We start from the raw sequence: 12,824 nt of genomic DNA, 5'->3' as shown, positions 1-12,824 counted from the left end.
TGCAACATGACACTTTCTAAATCTCTCCACAGAGCAGCACATGGCAAGGCTATCTTTTCTTACTGCCACGTACTATTCCATTGTGTATACTGACCATAGTTTCTTTACCCAGTCATCTGTTCTCGGGCACTCGGGTTGTTTCCAGATTCTGGCTATTGTGATTAGTGCTGCAATGAACGTAGAAGTGCAGATGGCTTTTCTGCATTACATTTTTGGACCCCTGGTGTATGTTCTGAGCAGTGCATTGCTGGGCTGTAGGGAAGCTCAATTGCTAATTTTTTGAGTAATGGCTAGATTGATTTCGCAAAAGACTGGATCGTTGTCATATTCCCACCAACAGTGAATTCCACACATCCTCAACAACTCTTATTGTTGTTCTTTTTGATGAATACTGGTCTCTGTGGTGTAAGCTGACATGTCATTGTTGTCTTGATTTGCATTTCCCTGATGATTAGTGATATAGCATTTTTCCTTCCCTCCCTCCCTCCCTCCCTCCCTCCCTCCCTCCCTCCCTCCCTCCTCTCTCTCTCTCTCTCTTTCTTTCTTTCTTTCTTTCTTTCTTTCTTTCTTTCTTTCTTTCTTTCTTTCTTTCTTTCTTTCTTTCTTTTTCTTTTTGGGTCACACCTGGCAATACATAGGGGTTACTCCTGGCTTTGCTTTGCAGTCAGGAATCGGGGGAGCATATGGGATGCTGGGAATTGAACCCAGGTGGGCCGCGTGCAAGGCAAATGCCCTTCCCGGTGCCTTTCTTTCTTTCTTTCTTTCTTTCTTTCTTTCTTTCTTTCTTTCTTTCTTTCTTTCTTTCTTTCTTTCTTTCTCTCTTTCTTTCTCTCTCTTTCTTTCTTTCTCTCTTTCTTTCTTTCTTTCTTTCTTTCTTTCTTTCTTTCTTTCTTTCTTTCTCTCTTTTCCCTTCTCTCCTTTCTATTTTCTTTTGCTCTACACTCAAGAATTACTCTGGTGGTGCTCAGGGGCCATATCGAATGCTGGCAATCAAACTCAAGTAGGCCACTTGCAAGGTAAGCACCTTACCTGCTAAACTATCTCTCCAGCATGCTCTGCCCTCCCCTCCCCTCCCCTTCTCTCTCCTCTCCTCTCCTCTCCTCTCCTCTTCTCTCCTCTCCTCTCCTCATTTTCTTTCCCACCAGTGGTACTCAGAGTATTGCTCAGCTTACTCCTGGCTCTGTGCTCAGAGATCACCCCTAATGGTGCCAGGGATTGAACTCAGATAGACTGCCTGCAAGGTAAGCACCCAATAGACTGTACTGCCTCTCTGGCCCCATATTTATTTATTTATTTATTTATTTTTTTGGTGCCACACCCAGTGGTATTGGAATCACTCCTGGTGAGCTTGGGGGACCATATGGGATGCCGGGGACCGAACCCAGGTTGGTTGTGTGCCAAAGCCAATGCTCTTCCTCCTGTACTATTCTTCTGGCCCCTTGACCTCATTAAAAAAGATATGATATGATATCATATAGCATTTGATTGAACATATGATATGATATATGATATATATATGATATAAGATATGATACAGGGGCTGGAGCAATAGCACAGTGGGTAGGGTGTTTGCCTTGCACATCGCCCTAGTGCATCGCTGGGTGTGACGCAAAAAAAAAAAAAAGATGAAAAAACCCATATTAGGAAATGCTGGAACAATAGCAAAGTGAAAAACAGACAAGAAAACAAAACGAAAGAGAAACCTCCAGGCCGCTAGCTTTATTAGAATGACTCCGAACTCTCACTTGGTTCAACCAAGGAATTTCATTGACCTGAGTCATAGGGTAGCCTGAGATTGGCTATTGGTCATTGAGATTAGTTTTTCTCTACTTGTACCTAGAGATTGTCAGTTAAAATTTCTTTCAAGGGGGCTGGAGCTATATAGCACAGTGGGTAGGGCATTTGCCTTGCATGCGGCCAACCCGGGTTCGATTCCCAGCATCCCATAGCACTGCCAGGGGTAATTCCTGAGTGCAGAGCCAGGAATAGCCTTGAGCATTGCCAGGTGTGACCCGAAAAGAAAAAAAAAATTTCTTTCAAGGACTTGAAGACTTCTAGAGTCCTGGAAAATAATTGAGAGACATTACTGGTGCCCGCTCGAACAAATTGATGAGCAATGGGATGACAGTGACTGTGACAGTTTTTTATAAATAAAATGGAATAAGAAAGTGTGGTCATTAAGTTAAATTCTGTGGGTTTTTTTTGGGTCACACCCGGCGACGCACAGGGGTTACTCCTGGCTCATGCACTCAGGAATTACTCCTGGTGGTGCTCGGGGGACCATATGGGATGTTGGGAATCAACCCGGGGCGGCCGAGTGCAAGGCAAACGCCCTACCCGCTGTGCTATTGCTCCAGTCCAAATTCTGTGTGTTTTTTTCCTGAAGATAAATGATATGTAAGAGTCTTAAGGAAGGGGAACATTACAAAGCTCCTAAAGCTACTCTGAATAATTATTTTTTTTATTTTTAATTTTTTTGCTTTTTTGGGTCATACCCGGCGATGCATAGGGGTTACGCCTGGTTCTACACTCAGGAATTACTCCTGGCGGTGCTCAGGGGACCATATGGGATGCTGAGATTCGAACCCGGGTCAGCACGTGCAAGGCAAACGCCCTACCTGCTGTGCTATCGCTCCAGACCCGTAATTGTTTTTTTGATCTAAAAATGATATTTTTTTATTATATAAGGTACTTATTACAAATTAGAAAATTAGGGGCTGGAGTGACAATACAGCAGGTAAGTCACCTGCTTTCAAGTGACAGGCCCAGGTTTGGGTCCCATCATCTTTCCGAGTACAGCCAAGAATGGCTTCTGAGCACAGAGCCAGGAGTAAGCCCTGAGCACAGACTGTTGTGGCCTAGAAAGTAAACAAACAAAAATTTAGAAAATGAAATGAACCATCAAACCATACAAAAATAGAGGCTAAAACTTGGATGATTTTTCTTAAGTGAAAGAGCCCAGTAGGAACGGCTCCATGGCCTTGTAACCACAGTCTGGAAAAGGCAAACTCTGGACATAATGAAAAATCAGTGTTTGCCTGGGGATTTGGAGACAGAGGACTGGAAGAATGTGTGACCCTGGGGGACAGGGAGAAGGCTGGAGTGCTTGCACAAGAGATCCAACCTGGGACATGCAGATTCCGTATCCCGTATGCTACATGGGCTCCTGAGTGACCACCAAATGCTGCCCCCGACACAAACAATAGCTAAAGGAACTTCCGGGGGCCAGAGTGAGAGTACAGCGGGTCGGGCGTTTGCCTTGCATGTGGTGGCTGACCCTGGTTCCATCCTCGGCATCTCATATGGTCCCTCAAGCACTGCCTGGATAATTTCTGAGCACAGAGCCAGGAGTAACCCCGGAGTATCACTGTGTGTGGCCCCCGAGCCCCCCCCCAAAGAAATTTTAACTGATCAGAATCCCTCCACCCCCAACATTTGTTTACACCTTTACTCTGAAGATTGTGTGTGAGTCCACAGCCTCAGTTTGGGGTTTAGGGAAAACCTTTCAGTTTGGATCCAATAACTCCCTTGTCTCCTTGGAAATTAAGGAGGGAAAAAACCCATTTTCAGCCAAGGGCTGAACAGCATCTGTAAGTTGCTTTGCACGGTCTTGGGTAAACACAGCAGGGAGAGGGAACGCCCTTTGTTTTTGGTATCCTGAGATTCAGTTTTATTGCATTTTACAAAAAGTAAAGGAGGCCGGTGCGGAGAAAGATCTCCGAGGTTGGCTGGGGCAGTGTCCCCAGACGCTGTTTGGAGAGGCCCTTTGGAATCAAACCTCAGGGCCAGCTGTCGGCCAGTGGGGAAGTGTTCAGAGCTGGCCCTGAGCGGGGCCTGGCGGTCTCGGGGCTCGGACTCCCAGCTCCAGACCCCACCCTGTCCTGTGTGAGGGCTGCTGGAAAACCACCCGCTGCTTCACGGAGAGCTGGGTGAGAGCAACGTGGGATGGTCATATCTTGACCCTCACCAGGTCCAGGTGCCACGAGGCCAGTGATGCATGCCACCGCCCGCACATTCCTCTTGGAGCTTTAGAGCTCACTTGGCACTCCACATAACAGACACTTATGGAAGGAGAAAGCGACATCGGTAGCAGAGAAAAAGAGGCTAGGAGGGAGATGGGAAAAAGGGGAAGGAGAAAAAGGCCCAACGCGGCCTTGGGTGTGTGTGTGTGGGGGGGGGGGGTGGGAACAGCTGAAACTACAAGTCCCAGCAGGCCCCGCGGGCCAGGGCGGGCGGGCCTCCGGCGTGACCCGGCGCGCGCCTGCCGGGCTTCCTGCGTGCCCCGCGCGCAGCGCCCCGGTGCCCGCCGGGAGTTGTGGTCCGGGCGCGGGCCGGGGGGTGGGGCCGGCATGGAGGCGGGCGGCGGCCGGGGGCGGGCGCAGGCCCCTCCCCCGTCACTTCCTGCCGGGCTGCGGGCGCCGGAGCGGCTGCTCAGCGTTTGCGCCGGCGGCTGCCGCGTCGGGCTCGGCCACCCTCCCCCGTGACCCCCGGCCCGGCGGCGCCCGCCTCCCGCGCCGCCGCCGTCCGCCGCCGCCGCCGCCCTCCCGCCGCCCCCCGCGCGGCGCCGCGCTTCCTGCCGCTCGCCCCGCCTCGCCGCCGCCCAGGACCGCCGGCCGGGACGCGCCGGCAGCAGCAGGCAGGTGAGGCGGCCGGGCCGGGCCTGCGGGGCCGCGCGGGCGGGGGGCGGCGGGTGGGGCCTAGGCCGCGGGCCCGCGCCCCGCCGGCCCGGCGCCCCCGCCCCGGCCCGCTCCCGGCGGGGGCCCGCGCCCCCCGCAAACAGGTGCCGCGCCGCGCGCCCGCGGCCCAGGTCCGCCCCCTCGGGCCGGGGTCCGGCGCGGGGCTCGACGCCCGGCGGCGCCCGAAACTCTTTGTGTGTGCGCGGGGGGTGGGGACGGCGGGGAGGGGCGGGCGCAGGGCCGGCGGGGAGTGCCCCCCCGCGAGTGTCCCCCCCGATTGCCACCCCCGGAGCGCCCCCCGGCGAGTTCCCCCCGGAGCGCCCCCTCCGTGTGTGTCCCCTCCCGGAGTGCCCCCCGCGAAGTCGCCCCCCACCGCGAGTGTGCCCCCCAAGAGTGTCTCTCGCAGAGGGTCCCCCGCGAGGTCCCCCCAAGAGTGCCACCACGGGAGTGTCTCCCCAAGAGCGCCCCCCTGCGAGTGTCGCCCTCGGAGTGGCCCCCGCGAATGTCCCCCCCGCGAGTGTATCCCGCGAGTGTCCCTCCCAGAGGGTCCTCAGAGAGTGTCCCCCCGAGTGTCCCCCCCGCGAGTGTCCCCCCCCGCGTGCCACCCCCAGGAATGTCACCCCCGCGAGTGTTCCCCCCGGAGGATCCCCCACGAGTGTTCCCCCCGGTAGTGTCCCGCAGAGTGTCCTCCAGCGAGTGTCTGCCCCCCAGAGTGTCTCCCCCCGCTAGTGCCCCAACGGGATTTTCCTCCCCAGGGAGTGTCCCCCCGGGAGAGTGTCCCCCCACGGGAGTGTCCCTCCCCAGCGAGTGTCCCCCCGGGAGAGTGTCCCCCCCGTCCCCTCGGAGTGTCCCCCCACGGGAGTGTCCCTCCCTAGCGAGTGTCCCCCCCCACGGGAGTGTTCCTCCCCAGCGAGTGTCCCCCCGGGGAGAGTGTCCCCCCACGGGAGTGTCCCTCCCCAGCGAGTGTCCCCCGGGAGAGTGTCCCCCCACGGGAGTGACCCTCCCCAGCGAGTGTCCTCCCCGTCCCCCCGGGGTGTCCCCCCACGGGAGTGTCCCTCCCCAGCGAGTGTCCCCCCGAGTGTCCCCCCCGCGAGTGCCCGGCGTTGCCGAGCGCGGGCCGGGGGCAGCGGGAGCGGACGCCGCGAGTGGACCGCCGAACTGTTGCGCGTCGCTGCCCACCGCGGCGCCGGGCAGTGTCGGGCGGGCGCGGGCGCGGGGGTCGCCTGGCCGCGGTGGGTCGGAGCCGTGCGCGACCCTGCGGAGAAATGACACCGGGCGCCACCCGGGAGCGTCCGGGCGGCCTGGCCTGGTTTTGTTTTTCTTTCTTTCTTCCCTTCCTTTCTCTTCTCCCTTCTCCCTTCCCTGCCGCCGCGCGGGCCTGTGGTCTCTGGGTTCCTGGGGAAGTGCCCGGCGGAAACGCCCCTGGAGCTGCGGGGCCGCCCCCGCGGGGGGCGTCGGGGGCGGGGGGCGCCGGGGGCCCCGCCCGCCGCGTCCCTGGGCCCGCGCCCGGCCCCGCCCCGCGCCCCCGGCCCCGCGGCCCGGCCCCCCCTCCGCGGCCCGCTTGCTTATGTGGAAGTTTTCCGCGGTTCCGGCCCAGACGCGCGCCCCGGGACGCCGCTGAGGTCACACGCCGCCCCGCGGGGGCCGGGCAGGAGGCGTGCCACCCGGCTGGGGGGCCCGTGCAGTTGGGCCTTTTAGGAATAAGCCTGCCGCTTGCCAAGTGTAAATTGCTGCTTGTTGGAGTTTAAAAACTTAAAAAAAAAAAAAAAAAAAAAAAAAGCAAAGCACAATCCAGTTGGACGGTAGAGGAAGCGAGTTTCAGGCGTCCCGGCCACAGGTGAGAGTTTTCAAACGGCTATTGGGTTGGGAACAGGATGACAGAACAGCGCAGCAGTTTCGGCATGTTGTTTTCCTTTGCTTCTGAGTAAATCCTTTGTTAAATTGAGTCTTGAGTTTAGATACGTTAGGAGTGTGTGCTATTGGATAATCCACGTGTCAATAAATCAGCTCACAAGACCAATACCTTTCCTTACGGAATGTAACTGTTACGATTTACACCTAAGGATTTCCTGATAAGTCCTTTTTTTTTGGGGGGGGCCCACACTGGGCAATGCTCAGGGGTTACTCCTACGGCTGTACACCCAGTAGTTATCCTGCTGGTGTTTGGGGGACCATATGGGACGCTGAGGATGGCACCGGGTGACCCTACCCATCGCTGTTCTGTCTCCATTCAGCCCTTCCTGATTCTTTATCGTCATTTCATTTCCAGTTTTATTTTATTTATTTATTTTGCTTTTTTTTTTTTTTTTGGGTCACACCCAGCATGCACAGGGGTTTACTCCTGGCTCATGCACTCAGGAATTCCTCCTGGCCGTGCTCAGGGCACCATATGGGATGCTGGAATCGAACCCGGGTCGGCCGAGTGCAAGGCAAACGCCCTCCCCGCTGTGCTGTCGCTCCAGCCCCTCATTTCCAGTTTTAAAATATTTGGATGAGTAATTAAAAACCATCCTAAACAAGCCTCACAAGCAGTTCCAGCCATATCTTTGTACGCAGAGTACTGGGAGTACTGTAGTGTTAGAGAAGTGGTATTTTAGTGTAACCATTTTTTTTTTTTAATTGGCCGCACCCAGCCACGCTTGGGGCTTATGGGTGGCTCTGTGTTTAGGGATCCCTCCTGGCAGCCTGGGGATTGAACCAGGCTCTGTCATCTACAGGTCACGAACCTTAACCCCTGTCTTATTTCTCTGGCCCTGGAAATGGTGGTTTACTACTGTAGTAGATAGCCTAAATTCAGAACGAAACAAACTTTTTATTTATTTTTTTTTTTAGCGGCTGAGAGTACTCAGGATTGAAGTGAGGGCTTTGTGCTTGTGTGGAGCCTCGGGCCGCCCTTGGCTGGTGGTCAGGGCTTGCCGGGGATCGAACTCCGGCCTTCTGCGTGCAAAGAAAGCACGCACCCCAGCCCTGGGAGCTGGTTCTGAGGACCTCGGTGAAGCATATGGTTTGCCACTGAGCTACATCCTCAGCCTTAGAAACCTTAACTCAGCACAGCGGGAAGGGCGTTTGACTTGCACTCTACGGACCCGGGTTCGATTTCCAGCATCTCATATGGTCCCCTGAGCCAGGAGTAACCCCTGTGCATCGCTGGGTGTGACCCAAAAAAAGGTTTTGTTAAAAAAAAAACCTTACTGTGCAAAACATAGAAAAGTCAAACTGCATAAAGAAACCCCAGGTGTTGGTCGTTTGGCTTTGAGAATCATTAACTCATAGCCAAGGTCAGTCTTGTTTCATTAGTACCCTCTCCCTCAAACTAGTTCTTTGAAAAAAAAAATTCCCAACATTTGATTTTACCAGCTTGCCCCAGACTGTTCATGTGTTTAATTCACTTGCTAACTGGGAGTTCTTATTTTGCTTCTTGGCTTTCCTCATCTCTCGGTTTGCACAAGATCACAGCATAAAAGCAGTGCAGCCACATTGGCTCTTGATCCAGTGCTTAACCCCCTCCCTCAGTGTCAAATTTAAAATATTGTTTTTCTTTGTGTGCAAAAGTAATACCTTTTTGGGGCGTGTGTGTGTGTGTGTGTGTGTGTGTGTGTGTGACTACCGTGACAGTGCTCACGGGTAGTGCTCCTGGGACCGAGGGGGGTTGGGCTCGTGCAGGGCATGTGCCTTACCTACAGTAGTCTCTCCCCAGTCCTGCCTTTTTTTTTTTTTTTTTAAATTTTGTCCCACACCAGACAGTGTTCCAGGCTTATCTGTGGTGTGCTCGGGGGCTCGTATGTGGTGCCGGGACTCCAGCTGGTGTCTGCCGTGTGCAAACACCTCGACCCTGTTCTTTCTCTCTAGTCCTAAAAGTATCAAAAAAGGCACGCATTGGGGCTGGAGTGATAGCGCAGTGGGTAGGGCTTTTTGCCTTGCCCGCGGCCGACCCGGGTTCGACTCCCAGCATCCCATATAGTCCCCCAAGCACCGCCAGGAATAATTCCTGAGTGCAGAGCCAGGAGTAACCCCTGAGCATCGCCGGGTATGACAAAAAAAAAAAAAAAAAAAAAAAAAGGCTTGCATTGGCACTGAGCTACACCCCTGGCCTATTACTGTTTTTTTCCCCCCTAGCCGTACCCTGCTTGGTGTGGGGCCTTGCCTGGCTGTGCCCGGGCACCCAATGCCATGCCAGGTTGAACTGCCACAGCCGCACGCTCGTCAAGCACCTTAACCTTTGTACCATCGTTGCTCTGGCCCCAAAGCAACAATTTTTCAGCTATTAGTGACTGTCATCGGAAAGCAATCACAAATAAAGATATCCCTGATCCTGTTTAGATGGGACCTACCTGTTAAGCCACTTAAATAGAGAATAACTCTATGTCAACGTTAAACGATAGTTAATAATTCATGATGAAACTTGCAAAGTTTCTTTGTAGTGGTTGTGTAAATATGCTATCACCTTGGTTAAGAATTAAACAAAGAATATTTGATTTCAAAACCCTCTGTTGGAAGTTGTTTTCCAAAGCCTCTCCCCACCCCACCATCTGCTGTATTGACAAACAATTCAGTAAGGATAGATGAATTGACAGCATGCTATTCATGTTTTTCTTGCTTACAAAAAAAAAGGGGGGGTGGTGGCTGGAGCAATAGCCCAGCGGGTAGGGCGTTTGCCTTATTTGTCTTGCACACGGCTGACCGGGGTTCGATTACTCTGCCCTTCTCGGAGAGCCCGGCAAGCTACCCGTGGTGTATTCAATATGCCAAAAACAGTAACAACAAGTCTCTCAACTGAGATGTTACTGGTGCCCGCTCGAGCAAATCCATGAGCAATGGGATGACAGTGATGGTGATAGAAAAAAAAAATCCTAGAGGCAGGGGGATTCATAGAACTGGAGAGAGCAGTGCTTTGCATGCTGAACTCCCCTGGCACATCAGGGTGCTCACTCCTCCAGTGCTCAGAAGCGAGAAGAGCTGGGAGCGTGGAAGGTGACAGTGGCATTGTGTCTTGTCACTTTCCACGGGTCAGGTCCTGGCTCCTTTGCAGCTTGTAGTCCTATAATCTCGTCATTTGAATTTTGTAGGTTTACTTTCAAGCTTTATCAGGTACAAAGAAAAACTATAAAAAAACAAAACAAACCTTGAGCACGTATCGTGAAAACGCAGGTTACCTGTCAGCCACTGGAGGGATCTGCACAGTCCTTTACAGTTAGCTTAGGGGAAGAACAACCGGGTGTTTAGGAAAGGATACAAAATGTTCTTTATATAAAGACTGCTTGGTTCTTTGCAATGGACCTCCAGTAAAACTTATCAGTACTTGGAATTACTATTAAAATAGTTTGCTCAAGGCTAAGTTGCACTCTTAAGGTTCCGTCTAAAATTTCATTTATAAACAGATCATGGACAGTTTAGAAATGGGTATGACTCTGGCAGCTCTCCGGCCCCCAATTCTGAAGTTGAAACCCATTATTATTACCGCATGAGGCTTTGTCTTCATCCACTATCTCCGCAGACATCCTGTGTCCTGTGGGAGAGAAAGAGTGGTCCCAGTCGGTGGGGTAGTGTCACTGGTGCAGTGGGTGAAATTCACCCGCAAAAAAATGGAAGTTTCAGGAGAAAGGATCCTTGTGTTTTGTTTTAGGGTTACTGGCAGCTTAGGGCTTACTCCTGGCTGGCCCAGAGGACCTTACATGGTGCCGAGGATCAAACTCACGTTTGCTGTGTGCAAGGCAAGCGCCCTTCCCGCTGTACTGTCACTGCGACCCAAGGTGGAAGGTATCTGAGTTGTCAGGAATGAGTTGATGCTAATTAGGGCCTTGTTTGTATGAACTTCCAAACTGGGTCATTTTATTGGATGTCATCTTCAGTGATACAGAACGGAAAATGGCTTCATTGGGGCAAATGTAAATTTCTCCCTCTCAGAGGAGCATTTTGGCTTAGTTTTCTTTCAGAATGAGGATTTTTTTTTTCTTTTTCGGGTCACATCTAGTGATGCTCAAGGGTTGCTCCTGGCTCTGTGCTCAGGAAGGTTATTCTTGGCTCTGCACTCAGGAATTACTCCTGGGGGTGCTTGGGGGACCATATGGGATGCTGGGGATCGAACCTGGGTCAGCCGCATGCAAGGCAAACGCCCTGTCCAGCCCACGAGATTTATTTTTTTGGTGGTGCTGGGGATAGAACCCAGGGACTTACACTTAAGGCATATATGTTGTCAGGAGGTACATTCCCTCAGAGCCAACACAGGTTGGCCTGCAGTGGTATTTAAGACAGTTGCCCTCCTGGCGGTACAGTCACTCCACAGTCTGTCACTGTCACCCCGTTGCTCATCGATTTGTTTGAGCGGGCACCAGTAACGTCTCTCATTGAGAGACTTACTGTTACTGTTTTTGGCATATCCAGTACGCACTGGTAGCTTGCCAGGCTCTGCTGTGCGGGCTCGAAACTCTTGGTAGCTTTCCGGGCTCTCCGAGAGGGGCAGAGGAATCGAACACGGGTCGACCACGTGAAAGGCGAATGCCAAACTGCTGTGCTATCGCTCCAGCCTATTTAATTCAATTATTTTATTTTATTTTATTAATTTTTTTCTTTTTGTGTCACACCCAGCAATGCACAGGGGTTATACCTGGCTCATGCACTCAGGAATCACCCCTGGCGGTGCTCAGGGGACCATATGGGATGCTGGGATTTGAACCTGGGTTGGCCGCGTGCAAGGCAAACGCCCTACCCGCTGTGCTATCACTCCAGCCCCTTAATTCAATTTTTTTAAAACCATACCCAGCTGTAGTCAGGGCTTACTTTTGGCTCCGTGCTCAGGGCTCAGTCCTGAAATATGCTCAGGGTATCGTATGATGTTCAGGGATTGAAACCAGGTTGAACATGTACCATGCAAGTCACCTACTCTGTCCTATTGCTCGCACCCTCCAGACCCTGTTTTTTTTTTTTTTTGCCTTTTGGGTCACACCTGGCGATGCACAGGGGTTACTCCTGGCTCTGCGCTCAGGAATTACTCCTGGTGGTGCTCAGGGGACCCTATGGGATGCTGGGGATCGAACCCAGGTCGGCTGTGTGCAAGGCAAATGTCCTCCCCGCTGTGCTATCGCTCCAGCCTAGACCCTTTTTTTTTTACCTTTTGGGTCACACCTGGCGATGCACAGGGGTCACTCCTGGCTCTGCACTCAGGAATTAGTCCTGGCAGTGCTCAGGGGACCATATAGGATGCTGGGATTTGAACCCGGGTCGGCCGCGTTCACACGCCCTACCCGCTGTGCTATCGCTCCAGCCCCTAGACCCTCTTTTTTAAGGAAATTGTTTTACATCAGTGTGTGCCTACTTGTAAATAAAATATTATGGACTCTTTGTTCTTGTTAAGGAAATAATAGAATTAGAAGGGTCTAGTGTCGTTGCTGTAGGACAGGAGTTCTTGCTTATCTTTTGCTGGTAACTAAATTTTTTGGCCCTAAAAACAAAGAAAACTGTTATTTAAAAAAAATGGTAAAGTAGGGCTGGAGAGAGAGTAGGGGGGTCAGGGGCTTGCCTTGAAAGTGGCCAACTCCATTTTGGTCCCTCCCAGGCACTGCCGACGTGAGCCTCTGGCAAGGAGGAGCCCCTGGGCACTGCTGCACCCACCAAAAACCAGAAAGAAGAAAACAAAATGTTAAAATGGAAAATTACTGAAGATAGCTTAATTTAAGGATACTTACCTTCACTTACTTGCGGACAAAGTTGATAGAAAAGTGATTCATGGTGGCTGGAGAGGCCGTATGACAGGCAGGGCACTTGTCTTGGCACGCGGCTGACCCAGATGGGCCTGAGTGCCCCTCCAGGAGTGATCCCTGGCACAAAGGCGGCAGCCAGCCCTGAGCACTGCTGGGTGTGCCACTGCACTTCCCCTCCCCCGCACCCCGCTCCCGTGAAACAAGGAATTTATGGTACAGAGAGATAGTAGATAACACCTGGTGTTTGCCTTGCATGCAGCTGACCTGGATTCGAATCCTGGCACCCCAGTTGGTCCTAAACACAGAGCCAGGAGTAAACCCTGAGCACAGCCAAGCAGGTGTGACCTAAAACCAAAACAAAATGGAAAAGATTTATGGGAGTTTGATTCCCAGCATTACATGGTCCCCCAGTGCAGACTCGGGGGTAGCCCCCACGTACTAATGGGGTGAG

General features: G+C 52.7%; 1 protein-coding gene across 10 annotated transcripts in view; it reads left to right on the top strand.

Annotated features, from left to right (window-relative positions):
* Positions 1 to 4,521: 4,521 nt before the first annotated feature.
* STAU1 (staufen double-stranded RNA binding protein 1) overlaps positions 4,522 to 12,824 on the top strand; it is a 56,340-nt gene continuing 48,037 nt past the window's right edge. For 7 of the 10 annotated variants that reach the window (XR_008630302.1, XM_055140290.1, XM_055140293.1 and 4 more), the window contains exon 1: positions 4,522 to 4,640. The gene's annotated coding sequence lies outside the window, so the exon portion shown is untranslated. Of the gene's footprint in view, positions 4,641 to 6,352; positions 6,514 to 12,824 lie in introns of those variants that run through there. The other 3 variants (XM_055140294.1, XM_055140286.1, XM_055140291.1) reach the window with 3 other exon arrangements.

The sequence above is a fragment of the Sorex araneus genome, chromosome 5, assembly GCF_027595985.1.
Source record: "Sorex araneus isolate mSorAra2 chromosome 5, mSorAra2.pri, whole genome shotgun sequence".
Taxonomy (NCBI): domain Eukaryota; kingdom Metazoa; phylum Chordata; class Mammalia; order Eulipotyphla; family Soricidae; genus Sorex; species Sorex araneus.
This window is presented reverse-complemented; position numbering and strand designations above follow the sequence as displayed.